Here is a 15,111-nt window from a genome sequence, read left to right as displayed (position 1 = left end):
ATGGTATGCTAAAGGCGTCTTTCTTCTCTAATAGGCGTTAACTGCTCTCTTTCTGCCTCTCGTATCACCACTCCCAAAATTTTCATTTCCACAGCTCGCTGCGTCGTAGCTAACCTAATTTCAAGCATTTCCAAGTTTCGGACCCGTATGGTTCTGTAGTGCTGAGAGGATGCGTCGGTCGCAAACTTTTCTTCTGCAGGCGCTGGAGAGTGTCTGCCAAATACGCTGAAACTCATTCACCTACGCGCCGCGTAAGACCGTGAAACTTGGCTGAGATGCTCGAGGCAGCGAAGCCCACACGTCCAGCACCTCGCCGAGCTCGAAAAAGGGAAGGGAGTGAAGGACCACTCGAGTAAGTACGACGGGTTCAGCAAATACTACAAGCCCCATGCAAAGCTCCCAGTGACCGAGAGCGTCCGAAAGAAGACTGTGTAGCACATACACGAGTCCACCATTGCGAGTGACAGGTTCAAAAAGTGCCTCCAGACAACCGGTGTACTGACCACGAGCGAACATACTGCGGTTCCGTTCCACTTTAAACTGACTGCGGAATAACCTTGCAGAATTTAGAAAGGGTTAAAGTAAGAAGAACTATGCCATACCAGCGGACAACATCGCCAGAGCGAAATAATAGCGGCCACACGCCGGAAAACGAGCGTGGTCATTGTCTGGAGGCCACAGATCTGCATCAAACGATGGACCGGCGCCTGTGGGCAGGCGTGTAAAAAAAAAAGTGGGTCAAGAAATAAGGTACGCCACTTTGCGGCACCAGACTGAAGCAAATGACAGCTAGGACCACCCGGGACAGGAACGGCTCACTTCATTCTGCCCCTAAGGAGAAGGAAAGGGATGTGAATGAACACAAAGGTCTATCTTCATGCTCAATTACATTACAGTTTTATTTTTGAAAAAAAAAACCTTTCCAGGTGTCCAAAAACAGTGCTCTATTGAAACTTATTTATGCTTATTTTATTGTCTGATGCCATATAGTGCTCTTTTCCTTCTGTCCTTGCAAAAAAAAATGCGACATTGCATCTTTGCTATTGCCCAACTCTGCTGTTGTGTACACTTATTTCTCAAGCCGCAAATGCAAGGCTTTTCCCTCTGCCTCCTTCCACTTGTTTGTGGAAAATAAAATATGTATGTATGTATGTATGTATGTATGTATGTATGTATGTATGTATGTATGTATGTATGTATGTATGTATGTATGTATGTATGTATGTATGTATGTATGTATGTATGTATGTATGTATGTATGTATGTATGTATGTATGTATGTATGTATGTATGTATGTATGTATGTATGTATGTATGTATGTATGTATGTATGTATGTATGTATGTATGTATGCATGCATGTCCGAATATGCCCTCATCCATTACAAACCATCGCGTACAACAGTTTTGACTGCGGTCCCTGCTTCGCAGCACAACTAATCGGCACTTTCGACTTGTCGGCATAACATACCACGTGCAGTTCAGCCAAAAGCGTATAGGTCAACGGCGCTTACAGAAAACAGCTCGAGGAAATGACAGGAAAACGGGATATCCATTACTGACCACCGTCAGGGTACACCGATACCGGACACGCAGCCGACCGAACTGCTTCTGGAAAGGAAAAGACCTTATACCGACGCGAGGCTATACACAGTTCGAGGTGTGCGAATTCCGTCTCATGGAAAGCGTCTGAAAGGCTACGTAAACGGGCAGGAGTGCAGTTGCATAAGCCATCACAGGAAGCCCTGCGCCACCCCCGAAGGAAGGAGGAAATCTCGCAGAGCTATACGGAAGCTTCGACAAAGCCGAAAAACTACAAGTCCGGGCAAAAAAAAAAAGCGACGAAGCATAAAAATGGCCACAAACGTCTCTCGCGCGGTATGCTCACAAAATACGTGTGCTCGAGCTCAACCGTACAAGACCGTACGCTGAAACACCGCTAAACGTGAACTACGCCCGCATGGAAGGGTGCGCTGCGAGCAAAGGCGAACCTGGCGCACCAATTGCTCTCTCCACTCGATCGGCGAGGCAAAGGCGGGGGCGACAATGGGGGCGAAAGTGAGCCACCCTCCTCTCTGCCGAACAGGCCGACCCCCCGGGATGGAGAGCTCCTGGTCCACGCTGTCCCCGAGTGCGCCTGTCCTCGAGGAGGTCGGCAGCCGCTCTCCGTGCAGCGCACAACACGCACGCTTCTGCCGCAGTCCGTCTCCATGTTTAAGCGAAAAGCTTCACTAGGCTCGTCAACACCGGGCTTCGCGTGAGCCACACTACAGAGTTGCCACAGCTGCGCATGCGCGAAACCGAGTGACGTCACGCGGAGCGCAGGTGGTCACTGCTGCCGCAGCCGTCGTAGCCACCACGCGTTGACTCCGTCGTCTGACCGTTAAACCGAGTGCCATCAGGCGGAGCGCAGGTGGCCGCTGCTGCCGCAGCCGTCTGACCTTTCGCCATGGAAGGAGGAGAAGAAGACCCAGAAGTGGTAGCGTGGGAGTTTGCTCAAAATCAGCGAAGATATGAAAAGTGCAAGGCTAGACAAGCGGCTGAAACGCCAGAATCACGAGAGGCACGCCTTGCTAAACGGCGGCAAAAGGATCAAAAACCAAACAAAACAAGTGAGTCGACAGCGTTCATAGCGTTCATTGGCGTTGACAACTTTGCAAACTCCGTTCATTTTCACGAAATGAAAGGCGCAAAACCGACTCCGTTGGTCAATGGAGACCTCAATCTCGCTTTTCGCTTTGTATATCCTGCGGATTAGCTGGGCTAATACATTTTTTTTTCTTTCAGTCCCACCTTCCATCCCACACGGCGCAGTTGAGGTGTCCACCGAGAAGTGAGCCAGCTACCGCGCCTTTCACTTCCTGATAACCAACCACGCTATAGCGCTACGACGCGTTCACCGGCGGGAAACAGTTACGTTTGGTTCCATTCCCGGGAAGCGTCGCCGCGAGCTGGTCGTGGTCCTGTGAAGGGTGGCTGGCTCGCCGATGGGAACGTCTTGAGTTGGGTGGTGCATGAGTGAAAACTCGTATAGTTACAAATTGTATTGTGACGGACTAGAATACGACGACCTGTGCATGCAGTGGCGCGGGCAGGAGCCCGGCGCTCACGCCAGGCCGTCAGCTCCATTAAAATCATGCCATCACCATGCATCCTTCATGTTCTGTCTTCATCGGCTTGTCGTCACGTAGCAATGTTAAACGTTCAAACCGAGCCCTTGAGATCCTGACTTCAGGCGCAGACCAGACGGAATAGAACACGAACCTGCACAATACATTATCCGGATTTCGAGGGAAGAGAAAAAGTATAGACGACAGCTACCGCTCCTTGCCCCGGAGTAGTATTACGAGACGAAAGACAACGCGCGACATCCGAAAAAAAAATAGCTGTGGTTCAACCCGGCTAAGCCTAGTAGGGCGAGCGAAAGCTCTGTTCAGCATGATTAGACATGGTTTAGCTTAGATTAAATTTTATTGCATATCAATGGTTTGTCTTGGACGGCGACGACACGTCGTCCAATCCGGCACGTTGCTCATCCATGGCTCTGTGTGAGGTAAGCACACGCCACACGATTTTACAAAGCGAACGGCGCGTCAGGCGATTTCCGGCAGTTTCGAGAATGCCGTCATATACGTAGCTGCGGCGAGGCGCAGCGAGTCACGTGATTCGATAGTTGCGAGGTTCAAAGCGCGCAGCTGTGGCGAGCCGGTGCGAGTCACGTGGCATGACGTCAACGCCAATCATCCGCTCCTTTTGGTTTGAAGGTCAAATTTCATGACCTTCAGCTCTGTACGGAAGGAGGACAGCTTTCGCTCCAAAAGAGCGGGTTAAGTATATAACAACCGAAAGTAAACAAAACCCGCCGCGGCGATTCACTATGGCTTTGCCGTTGGGCTGCTGAGGGCCGCGGATGGAATCCCGGCAGCGGTGGCCATAATTCGATGCAAGCTAAATGCTAAAGACGCCCGTGTACTACGCGATGTGCACGCTAAAGAACCCCGACTGGCGAAAACACATCCTGGAGCTTTGGACGTGACATCCTGCATGCATGCCACATACTGAAAAACAAAGGTGAAATGGCACGCCTCGACGTATTTGCAATGGCCGCGCGTTTCGCACTTTGTGCTGAGCGCCAAACCTACGGGACAAGCGCCGATGGGGTTATTTTCCAAGAATAGGTGTAAAGGGTGACTATTGTAAATAAACTGCAGACGAGGCACCTTGCGTGCGCCGCGCACAAAGCCTCGGAGAGAACTCCCACCCCAGATGATGTGCATGGGGCAGGAACTCGGGCTCTTCCAGACGGCAGAAGTTAACCCGATGACTCTCTGGGACTGGATACCCCATCGTCGGTATATGCAGCCACTGCGCTCAAAAAACGGGCGACAAGTCGGAGCTTTTCCAGAGCTCAGGTGTGCGCCACTGCTCAAGCTCCGCGGGCTCCTTGAATGGCCCAGACCACTGCACGCCATTCCGTAACACTGGACACAGAGACGCATACACCGGAGAAGCGGAAATCGCTGCGATTTCAGTTTGTTTGCCCCAGGGGACCATGTGCAGAGGATCATAACAAAGCGCACGGGCGCGAACGTGCACCGGCCGTCGAGGGACAACAGCGTGTCCGTGCAAAGGTCACGCACCGATGCAGCACAGCGGAATGCGTACAGTCAGCAGAGCAGCCTGCGAGTCGATTACGCGGCAAAGCCTGCAGTTGACGGCCGCGTTCCCGTTGCAGTGCCTTTTTTATTATTGTTGTTCCTTACAAGGAGCGCTCAACAAAGTTCTGCCTCATGGGCTGTAACAATCTGAACAGAGGATGAAATTCAAAGCGCTCACAATTCGATTCATAGTCTGGAATTTGCTACGCAGGCGGCTACAGTGGCGTCAAACTAGTTGTCTCATAATTGCGGACTATGCATGACCGCACCGTTAACGTATTAGTGTTTTCCTGTCCTTATATACCAACCGTCAAATGAACGCCGCTTACAAGTGAGCCTGCGTTTACGTCAACAGGGTTGGGAGGTACACACTGATGCGGACCACAAAAGCTGACAGCGCAGTGGACGCACTACCTACATGCCTCCCCTCCAGGGCTGCTGGCGCGCGCTGAGCAAATGATTGATGGGGATGGTCGCATTAAGCAGAGGATGACCACAGGTGTAGTCGAAATGCGGCTCTAAGCAATGAATCGCGCCACCAACGACGACCTTGCGTCCAAGGAAGTGTGCGGCCCAGCTGTGTTTTAATAAGACGAGCTGTTGGGCAAGTTGGCTGCTTAGCTTCGACATAACTGCAGCGCGAAAAAGGACGAACACAAAAAAGGGAAAAACACTCACGACACGGGCAGCGATTGTCCGTGTCGTGAGTGTTTTCCGTTCTTTGAGTTCCTTTTTCGCGCTGCGGTTATGTCGAAGCCCAGCTGTGTTCCTAGTCAGCTTACAACACCAAGCAAGGCGGGCTGCGCATATGATAGCAAAATTTACGACACAGAGAGAGATGATTTTTTCCATGCTATGCCGCTACCGTATACATGATTATTCGGCTAATAATTACGACAGGCTACGAAGTGCACACATACCAGCTACGCGTAGTCCCAAGGAGTGCAAGCCATGACCCGGAGAAGCGATGGCCGTCCACTACCTTCAGGTGCGGTGCTTTGCCTCCAACATGGTTTTATTTTACTTGATGGGCGTTTAACGTCCCAAAGCGACTCAGGCTATGAGAGAAGCCGTAGTGAAGGACTCCGGAAATTTCGACCACCTGTGCTAACACACCGTAACCGTTAATCAGGGTGGCATGTCCGCGTGGAGTTGGCGTTCAGAAAGGTGCAATCATTCAACACAAAGCTCGGCCCCACGCAAGCCGCGCGGAAGGAAGTGCATGCAGTTACGCCAAATTTTGCCTCCCTACCCACCTGACAGCCATGACGTCGCGCCATCCGACTTGCGGCTGTCTCCCAAGAGCATTTGAAGGTTATAGGCAATGCGCCGCTGGTCTCGACAGCTGCCTTCACTATTCTGCGACGACACGCCGAGACCAGTGCAGCGCGGCGCCGGTTCGGACTATATACAGGGCGCCGTGGTTTAAAGAGCGCACTCCAATTTTTCGATTTCGACGTGCTGCCTTTCTGTTCCATCGCTTGGTAACGAGCCTGCATGCAAGCCCGGGAAGCTGACCTCATTGAACGGCCCCCGCACAACGAGGGACAGCGCCTCCTCGCGGACGACGACTGACTGCATTCGATCATTCGGCAAGCGTCGTCCAGTATAATGAGTGCCGGTCGGAAACAACGCAACGGCACAGTGTCCCCCCAAATCACCCCTGAACAGATCGAGCCGGCGGCCAATCGAACTCCGCTCAGCCAGTCGATAGCTGTCGGCGCGCACACAATGCTCGCGGCAGCGCAGCCGCCGCCATTCAGCATCGACAGGCGGAGCCACTGTGCTACACAAGTTGGAAGAAGGTGGGAGACAACTGTTGGGGGACCAAGAACGGATTCGCCACCGTCACCGCTCATTCTCCGCGTCTCGGCGGCTGGATAAGATTTCAGAGCACCGCTTTCTTTTCCCCGCGCCGCTGCCGCCGCGGTGGTTCAGTGGTTAGAGCGCTCGGCTACTGATCCGGAGTTCCCGAGTTCGAACCCGACAATAATAATAATAATAATAATAATAATAATAATAATAATAATAATAATAATAATAATAATAATAATAATAATAATTGGTTTTTGGGGAAAGGAAATGGCGCAGTATCTGTCTCATATCTTTGGACACCTGAACCGCGCCGTAAGGGAAGGGATAAAGGAGGGAGTGAAAGAAAGGAAGAATAGGTGCCGTAGTGGAGGGCTCCGGAATAATTTCGACCACCTGGGGATCTTTAACGTGCGCTGACATCGCACGCACACGGGCGCCTTAGCGTTTTTCCTCCATAAAAACGCAGCCGCCGCGGTCGGGGTCGAACCCGGGAACTCCGGATCAGTAGTCGAGCGCCCTAACCACTGAGCCACCGCGGCGGGGCGGAACCCGACAGCGGCGGCTGCGTTTTTATGAGGCAAAACGCAAAGGCGCCCGTGTGCTGTGCGATGTCAGTGCACGTTAAAGGTCCCCAGGTGGTCGAAATTATTCCGGAGCCCTCCACTACGGCACCTTTTTCTTCCTCTTATTTTAGTCCCTCCTTTGTCCCTTCCCTTAAGGCGCGGTTCAGGTGTCCGCCGATATATGAGCCAGATACTCCGCCATTTCCTTTCCCCAAAACCAATTATTATTATTTCCCGCACCGCCGGGCTTGGAAGATACATGGCCGCCGCGGAATAAAGTTGCCAAACCAGCAGACGCGAATGTTTGCAGGAAATTTGCATAAAGCGCCGAGCTTCCAAAGCCTCTGGGCTGTCCACAAGGACCAGCATACATGCGCAAGGTTTAAATGTAGAGAAAATTATTGTTTCCCGTTTTATCCGAGTGCCCATTCACAACATCTACCAAGTTCGCTGTGCCAACTATAAGCAGAAGTTTAATCTATCACTTATTATAACGACACTGATAAGGCGGACAGACAGGAAACCACGGATGCGATTGCAGAGAACGTCCAGCAGGGGCAGTCATGAAGCTTCCAAGTCATGTAGCTTTCAAGTCGTAGCTCTACTTTTTTCAAGCTAAGTAAGCTGTCATCATTAAGACAACTAGATAAAAGATTTTCTCTGTGCGTGGCAGACTGCAGCTACGATTTTTTAAGAAGCGAAAAGAGTTCCAGACGCAAATGGACGGCACAGCAGCTGATGGCGAAGCATTTGGGACGTTCTGCCTGGTCTCGACTACAACCAGGCGCTAATAAAACGATGCAAAACTTAAAAAGCGCTTGAAGGTGTTGTGCTCGCGCTTCCTTCCTGCTGTGGAATTCGGCGAAGTGGGGCATGGGGAGGATTCCCCGAAGACCACCGCGAGGGTGGGTGAGCCCTCTGGGGGAGATGTGACTGCAGGACTGCCAGAGGGAACGATGACAATAGCGTCCCCACGTGTTCGAACAGGAATGCCGGAAGCAGCGACGATAGCGCCCCCATGTGTTCAACAGGAATGCCAGCGACGACCATAAGCGTATTCGTTCCGGTCCTCGCCACGACGAAGTGCGGTATCAGTGTGGTCCCCTTCAGTCACGCTGGATTTGAACAATTGTCCGAGTGCCGCACCTGCGACAGAGCCTCCGTGTTCCGGTCACCAGTGCAGGATCTTTCGACACCTGCGGGGAGACAGCCTGCATTCCTGTGTCATGCAGCTGCACTCCGGACGCACGTGCGCGGCCACCTGGAAGCCGCGGGGACGACAACGTGACCGGGTCCTCTTCCCTTTCCCTCGACCGAGCTGCGAAGAAGCGTCAGGACCGCCCTGCCGTGGGTGGTACCATCAGTGCCATCGTGTGATTGGACATCATTCTTCGAACTGTATTCCCCAGCTAGGGATCTGGGGAATACGAAGAGTATTTAAGGAGCTGCTGGTTTGATGCCAGAAGAGAGCCCCTTTCTTGAGAGGTATCAGAGGCTCCTGACTCCTAAGAAGCTCTCTTTACTGAGAAGCACTCTCAGTTGCCCGTGCTTGTGCATACTGTAAATAGTCCTTGTATAAAGTTTTCCAAGTTTTCTCCCTCCGATCGTCCTCGTCTCTTCTCCGGCCCAGTCACGCTACCTGAATCCTAACAAAGGAAAGGAGGCAGACAAAATCGAAATCAAGTCCCCTTGAGCACGTCTTCAGGCGCAGTCACCGTAAAGGCCGAACCAGAAGGCAGCGTTTCTTCGGCGCAGCATCAGCGTTTATTTTACCGTCGTTGTCTCTTCAGGCCGCAGGAGAGGGCGATCAAACACACGAGAGCGTACGAACTGGTTGTCCAGACGGGCGTTAGGTGTGCTTTGTTTCGTTCCCTGTTCCGCTCGCGCACGAGATGCTTTGTCCTCCTCAAGCGTATAAATGTGGTTGCGCTACAATGCATATTGCTTATGTCTGTAAATAAGTGTCAGTACAAGCAAATGCACAAGTTCTAGAAATGTAAATGGCTATAAACACAGAGTTGTAATGTATATAACAGCAGACACATGCAAAGTATTGTATATGCTATCGCTGAAAAAGAGTTGTAAATATATGTAAATAAATGCACGTGAACGTCCCCTTCTTTTCGACAAAAGAGCTGAAAATTTCCCACATTTCGCACAAAACTGAAAGCAGCAGCCGTGCTTGCCATAATTAACTGGTGCCATTTTAGTGCTGCTGCGGGGACACCTCGTCAGCGTCGCGGACCACACCATTTATCCGCGCAAAGCAATTTAGTTAGTCATGGTGCCACGAAACGAGCAAACATAACAACTTACAGCGCTCAATTCGTCTGGCAAGGAACAGCATCCTCAAGTGATAGGCGGTGCGAACGCCTCAGCCCACCTCTGCAAACGCGAGCAAAGCTGCTGCTCCAGCCGATTGTCGTTGGAAGAAGCGCTGCGCCGCGGATGAATCGAGAGCTACGCAAGAAGGGGTACGAGGCAGGAATCTGACAGACGCGTGGTGCAGGTCTGTAGTATAGGAGCAGGACAGATAACGCCAGCACCGCGCGACCGTTGGCAAGCATGACGCAAACAGTCCAACCATCTCGGCAGCGCGGCAACTGGAGTGAGGCGCACCGGCGGCTCCCATTGCGAAGCGGGCGATGCGGCTGGCATTGCAAAAATAGAGGAGGCGCTGCTGGAAGCAGTGCTTCGGCTGTGCATCGTAGACAGCTGATTGAATCTGATTATTATGAACAAGAACGTCGACAGGGCTCGTTGGCGAAGAATAGAGCGAGGGAATGTGTTAAGACTGCAACTCAACTCTAAGGTATAAATTGCTTCTGCTCTGTAAGCTAAGCTCAGCCGGGTTGAACACCAGCCTTTTTTTTTTTTTTTTGACCCAAAGCTCGCAAGAGGGCGGCAGTTACCAAGTGCCGGAAATGAGGCATAAAAGGGAATACTCGGAACCACTCGGCCCCGTAGTTGGGACGTTTCGGCGCCTCGGTGCTGCCGGGAGAAACCGCAGCGAGAGGCCACGCAAAGCGTGCAATGCGACCCGCGAACGCCGAACGCATGAATTCGCAGCACTGCGAATGAACGCCGATGACGTTGATAATTTTTTTGTTCCGCAATGTCTGATTTCGCCCTTCTGTCAGCTATACGAGATGGGGCTCTTTTAGTGCAGCCTTTGCGAAAGACTCCTTCGGATGGAATCGCTGGAGACGGTGCACCGACTTTCTATTCATTCTGAACAAACCGTGCAGGCAAGGACCCCGCCAGAACGCCACGTAAAATAGAACAGATAATTAAATGCCCCACAATGCTGTAGTTATTTGCCGAACGCTTCGGAGACGCATTCGACGTGTGCGTTCGTATGTGGTAAAAGGCGGTGCATGTAGGGTCCCTAACGTGGTGTGCGCGTTCGTGCCCTCGACGGCTGCACAGCACGGCAGTCGTGCCTGCACATTCGAGGAACATTACCACAGTGCCAAACCTAGGACTGACAAGCCGTGTTCTATAGCCTCCAGCCTTTCACTTCACGCCATCCATAATCCTTTCACTCCCAATGGGCTCACCCTCCGCGGTGGCTCAGTGCTCAGGGCGCTCGGCTACTGATCCGGTTTCGAACCCGACCGCGGCGGCCGCATTTCGATGAAGGCAAAACGCTAAGGCGCCCGTGTGCTGTGCGATGTCAGTGCACGTTAAAGATCCCCAGGTGGTCGAAATTATGCCGGAGCCCTTCACTACGGCACCTCTTTCTTCCTTTCTTCTTTCACTCCCTCCTTTGTCCCTTCCCTTACGGTGCGGTTCAGGTGTCCGCCGATGTGTGACAGATACTGCGCCATCTTCTTTCCCCCAAAACCAATTTCCAAATCCTGAGACGCCTGCTCTGAACAGAGACATTTAGAATCGGGGGCCCTATCAGCTAGGAGGATAAGAAATGGCGGGGCGCCAGTGCGCATGCGCCGAACAACAATCCGCGGCGCGTTACTGTCCTGCGCACTGCAGGCCCCGCTTTCCCTTTACCCCCTAACCGTTAAAGTACCCCTGTTCCAAGCCTGTGTATACCACATGCGCGGGGACATTACAGACCAGTTCTATTCCGCTCTTGTCGTCCGCGGAGTCAGTCAGGGGCGTAGATTCCCTTCAGCCGAACGAGCAGATTAGGAATACAATCGTGACACTATACAAGGTGGTCCTGTGGCTTCATGAATGGGCTAGACAGGCATTCTCTTTTTCATCAGCCCCAATAGGAGGAAGGAAGCTCGCAGCGGCGGAAGGTGAGGTGCGTAGTCACGTCGACCGCGAGAAAACCAACGCCCAAGCCGACCACGCATAGCGCTGGAGATCTATGGGCGTCGCCCAATGCAGCAGGCGCCCAGTTTGGACTCAGGCGCCGTAAGGAAGCCCGCACGGGGCGCCCATGGCCAGGTTTCATCCGGAGAGTCAGGCGCAGACGTTGGCCAGCAGCAGCTGGGAGAGTACCTCTGGCAACGCTGGAAAAGCAAGCCGCAAGGGCCCTCCTGTTCGTACACCTCGCCAGCTCTGTTTGAAGTTCTATTCGGACAGAACACGTTTGCACCCAATCCAAATGTATTTTCCCCCTGCGGTTCCGTCAGAAGCTACCGGACACGAGGAGCCGCACTGCCTTCGCGGACGAGACCAAGCCGAAGACAGGCAGTCGGCGTGCGGTGCACGGGCTGTCGCTGTTCACCCCCGACCATTCGGTGCATGTGCCGGCGAGAGTTGGTTGCTTAGCTTTGCTGTCAAGAGCGTGTATTCGTCGCGTTAGAAACGCGCGCACAGCACCGCGCGGTAGCGACCGCGGAGGGGGCGGGCTCTGTGGCGTCGACTCCCGCAACTACTATTCCGGGCTGTGGGGTGTACGCGCCGGCGAGGAGAGGCAAGGGGTGGCAGCGCGCTTTTCGGAATGTTTGCGTGGCACCCACGACACGGGCGTCGACCAGCAGGGCTTCACCGCAACGACGCGTACACTCTCTCACAACCTCGGTACCCACGCGGCGCACTCTTCCGCATCGCTCGGGTCGTGTCGGCGGCGCCCTCCCCCGCGCCAGTTCCCCCGGCGGGCAGGCGTCGTCAGATCGGAGCATCGCGAGCCAGTTGATTGCGCGAAGGCGAAAGGGCTCCGTCGCCATCCGGAGTGCAGAGACGCCAGGCGTGAGACGCGCCGGCTGCCTGCGGAGGGAGAGGGGCCGGAGGGACACCCACGCCAGACGAAACACCTCCGCCGCCACGCTGGCGCGACACCCATGGCGGAGGGTAAACAAACGCGCCAGCTGCGTGCCGGAGACGCATCCATTACCGCGTCTCCAGCGCCGCTGCAGCCACGTGCCCCGCACGCGCCGTCTACGCGCGGCCGGAGGGCAATTAGGGGGACGCCACACATGGCCCGGGAGACGGGGGGAGGAGGGGCCCTCCCGCGCAGCATCCGCTCCTTCAACGACGGCGGGTGTGCAGTTGCGGGACGGTGGCGCCATTTCACTCGCGATCGGACGGGAACTACAGGCAACCGAAGGGCTGCCTCCTGGCCCGGTTCTTAGATTACGCAGATCGGCATCACTGAGCCAGGCTGCGCATTGATTCGAGCGACATCATTCAGTGCCCAGCCGAGCACGACGTCTCAGGCACAGCGGCTTCCCGGGCGGGTTTTTCCGACGTGCCGCAACCCATCCGATTCTCTCATGGTACTGGTTCAACGTTTCAACAGAAGATCGACGCCATAATGGATGGATCGAATAACTTAAAACGTCCAACAAAAAATTAGCAGTGGCTTAGCCAGGCTATGCCAGGATATACGTAGCGTGAGGTAAGGTTCAGCTGGTTATTGTTAGCTTCCCTGGTTGTCTACACACTAAACAAATTCTCACCCATAAGGGTGCAAATGAGCTGTCCCCAGACGAACACCCTTTTGGGGGCTAAAAAGGGTGCAGAGATCAGCACCCTTCAGGAAGGGTGCACAGCATGAAAGTTTAGAGGGCGCGCATCAGTCCAAGGCTTTTGTTTCATGGGTGGATCAGTGTGGAGCACCCTTTCAACATGCGTTCGTAGAGGTGCTATGGAAAAATAGTACCCTTTAATGAGGGTGCAACCATTACACCCTGTAAAATATCATGAAGTGCACCCTTCCTTAAGAGTACTGATCTCGGCGCCCTTTTTTAGCACCGAACAATTGGAAAAGGGCGTTCGTCTGGGGACAGCTGATTTACACCCTTAAGGGCGAGAAATTGTTTAGTGTGTAGGATAGCTTGATTATTATGCTTAGTGCTGCTTCAATGACACGCGCATTATATGACATTTTTTATAGTTTCACCGCCATTGAAACGCGTTGAAACCTCCATTGCGTTTCACCGAGTGCTGAGCGATGTCAGTGTATGTTAAAGATCCCCAGGTGGTCGAAATTATTCCGGAGCCCTCCACTAGGGCTCCTCATTCTCCCTTTCTTCCTTAACGCCCTCCTTTATCCCTTCCCTTGCGCCGCGGTTCGGGTGTCCTACGATATATGAGATAGATATTGCGCCATTTCCTTTCCCCCCAAATCCTCGCGCATGCGCACCACGGCTCTCCAGGAGCCACACGAAACTGCTCAACCTCGGCCAGTGTAGCTCACGCTACAAAAACAGGAGGGAGGGGGGGGGGGGGGGGCCTTTAGCCTTACCGCCTAGACGATGGCTAGGAGCCCTTGGATCCCGGCGAAGTCTTCGGCCAGTCGGGCCAACGATCCGTAGTCCAGTCTATCGGTCGGAGCTGAGTAGTAGGGTTTCCCACCCTAATGTAACATTCTGCGTCCTAACATAACATTATGTTGGCTATGCAATAACATTAGAAGCTGTTGATGCCTTTATCTGATGTCACGTCAGCAGATCGGTATTTGACGTCACTTCCGTCAAGCCAATGGGAGGTGACGTCACTAGACCAGTATTTGGTGAATTTTACGACGGACAGCGCATTCTGGCACCACGAGTGTTCTAATGCTTCCGCATTAAAAGCCATCCTGCGTCATATTGTGACCACATATATGGCATCCCATTTTGACACCGTTTTGTCATAGCATGACTCATTTTATTAATGCTTTCCGGCTAAACTACGTTTATACGCCGACGACTGCCTGTTTTACTATAATTTCTCTTAAAATAAGAAAAATTCAAAAGCGTTCCCAATATTCTGTGATAGCATTGACAAACGAAAAAAAAAAGCGAACGGTCGTGTCGCTGTTTACTAATCAAAAAGAACGATAACAATACACTCATATTAAGAAAGCCAACAGCCCGGCCCGTAATCACCAATTTCTAAACATTTGGGATTTTCCCATTTCTGCAATGAAGGGACCTTATAGAGACGAAATCCCCGAGAGACACAACTTTCATCAGATGCCCCTTGTCTCCGCCATTACACATTTAATGTGCACCTCCAAAGAATGCACACTTAACACGCATAAATCCTCCATAATCTTCGATATGCCTGCTGTGCAAGCTCAGCAGTTTCCTCGTTGGCGTCGCATAATGCCGGCGTCGCGCTACGCAAATCCGTGTCGACGTATTACCTCTTGCTGCGCTTGGTACACTTCCTCTGTGAGGCGTAATCGCGTAGTGGATTATGCAACGCCAACAAGACCGAACGGCGCACTACCTCCAACCGCGGCGGGCAGACAGTCACGTTGGAACGAACAGGGCACCCCCAGGGCTCGACGGGGGAAAATGATGTATATCAACGTGTGTTCCCGTAGCACGGCGAGGGCATCATGCAATACTCATTGTGAATAACACAGGCGCAAAGGGGGGAAACAGCGCTTACTCGCAACTTAAGGGTTTATTAAAAAGCCTCAATATATAAACACACTCCGCCAACCCCTGCACAGCACTCACGTATCAACCTATGCGCGGGAAACTTACCTTGCATTCGTTACCCGTGCATCTAAAAAAAGTCTCTCTTTTCCCGGAAAGGTTAGTTAGTTATATTGATTTTAATGGCGCAAAAGCAACTGAGGCTATGACGCGCCAAACACACGGTTAGAGCTTTTGTTAAAGGTTGCGCTTTTTATATCTAAAGTTTGTTTAAAACATTGGCTCCTCT

Source organism: Amblyomma americanum, chromosome 4 (genome assembly GCF_052857255.1).
Source record: "Amblyomma americanum isolate KBUSLIRL-KWMA chromosome 4, ASM5285725v1, whole genome shotgun sequence".
Taxonomy (NCBI): domain Eukaryota; kingdom Metazoa; phylum Arthropoda; class Arachnida; order Ixodida; family Ixodidae; genus Amblyomma; species Amblyomma americanum.
This window is presented reverse-complemented; position numbering follows the sequence as displayed.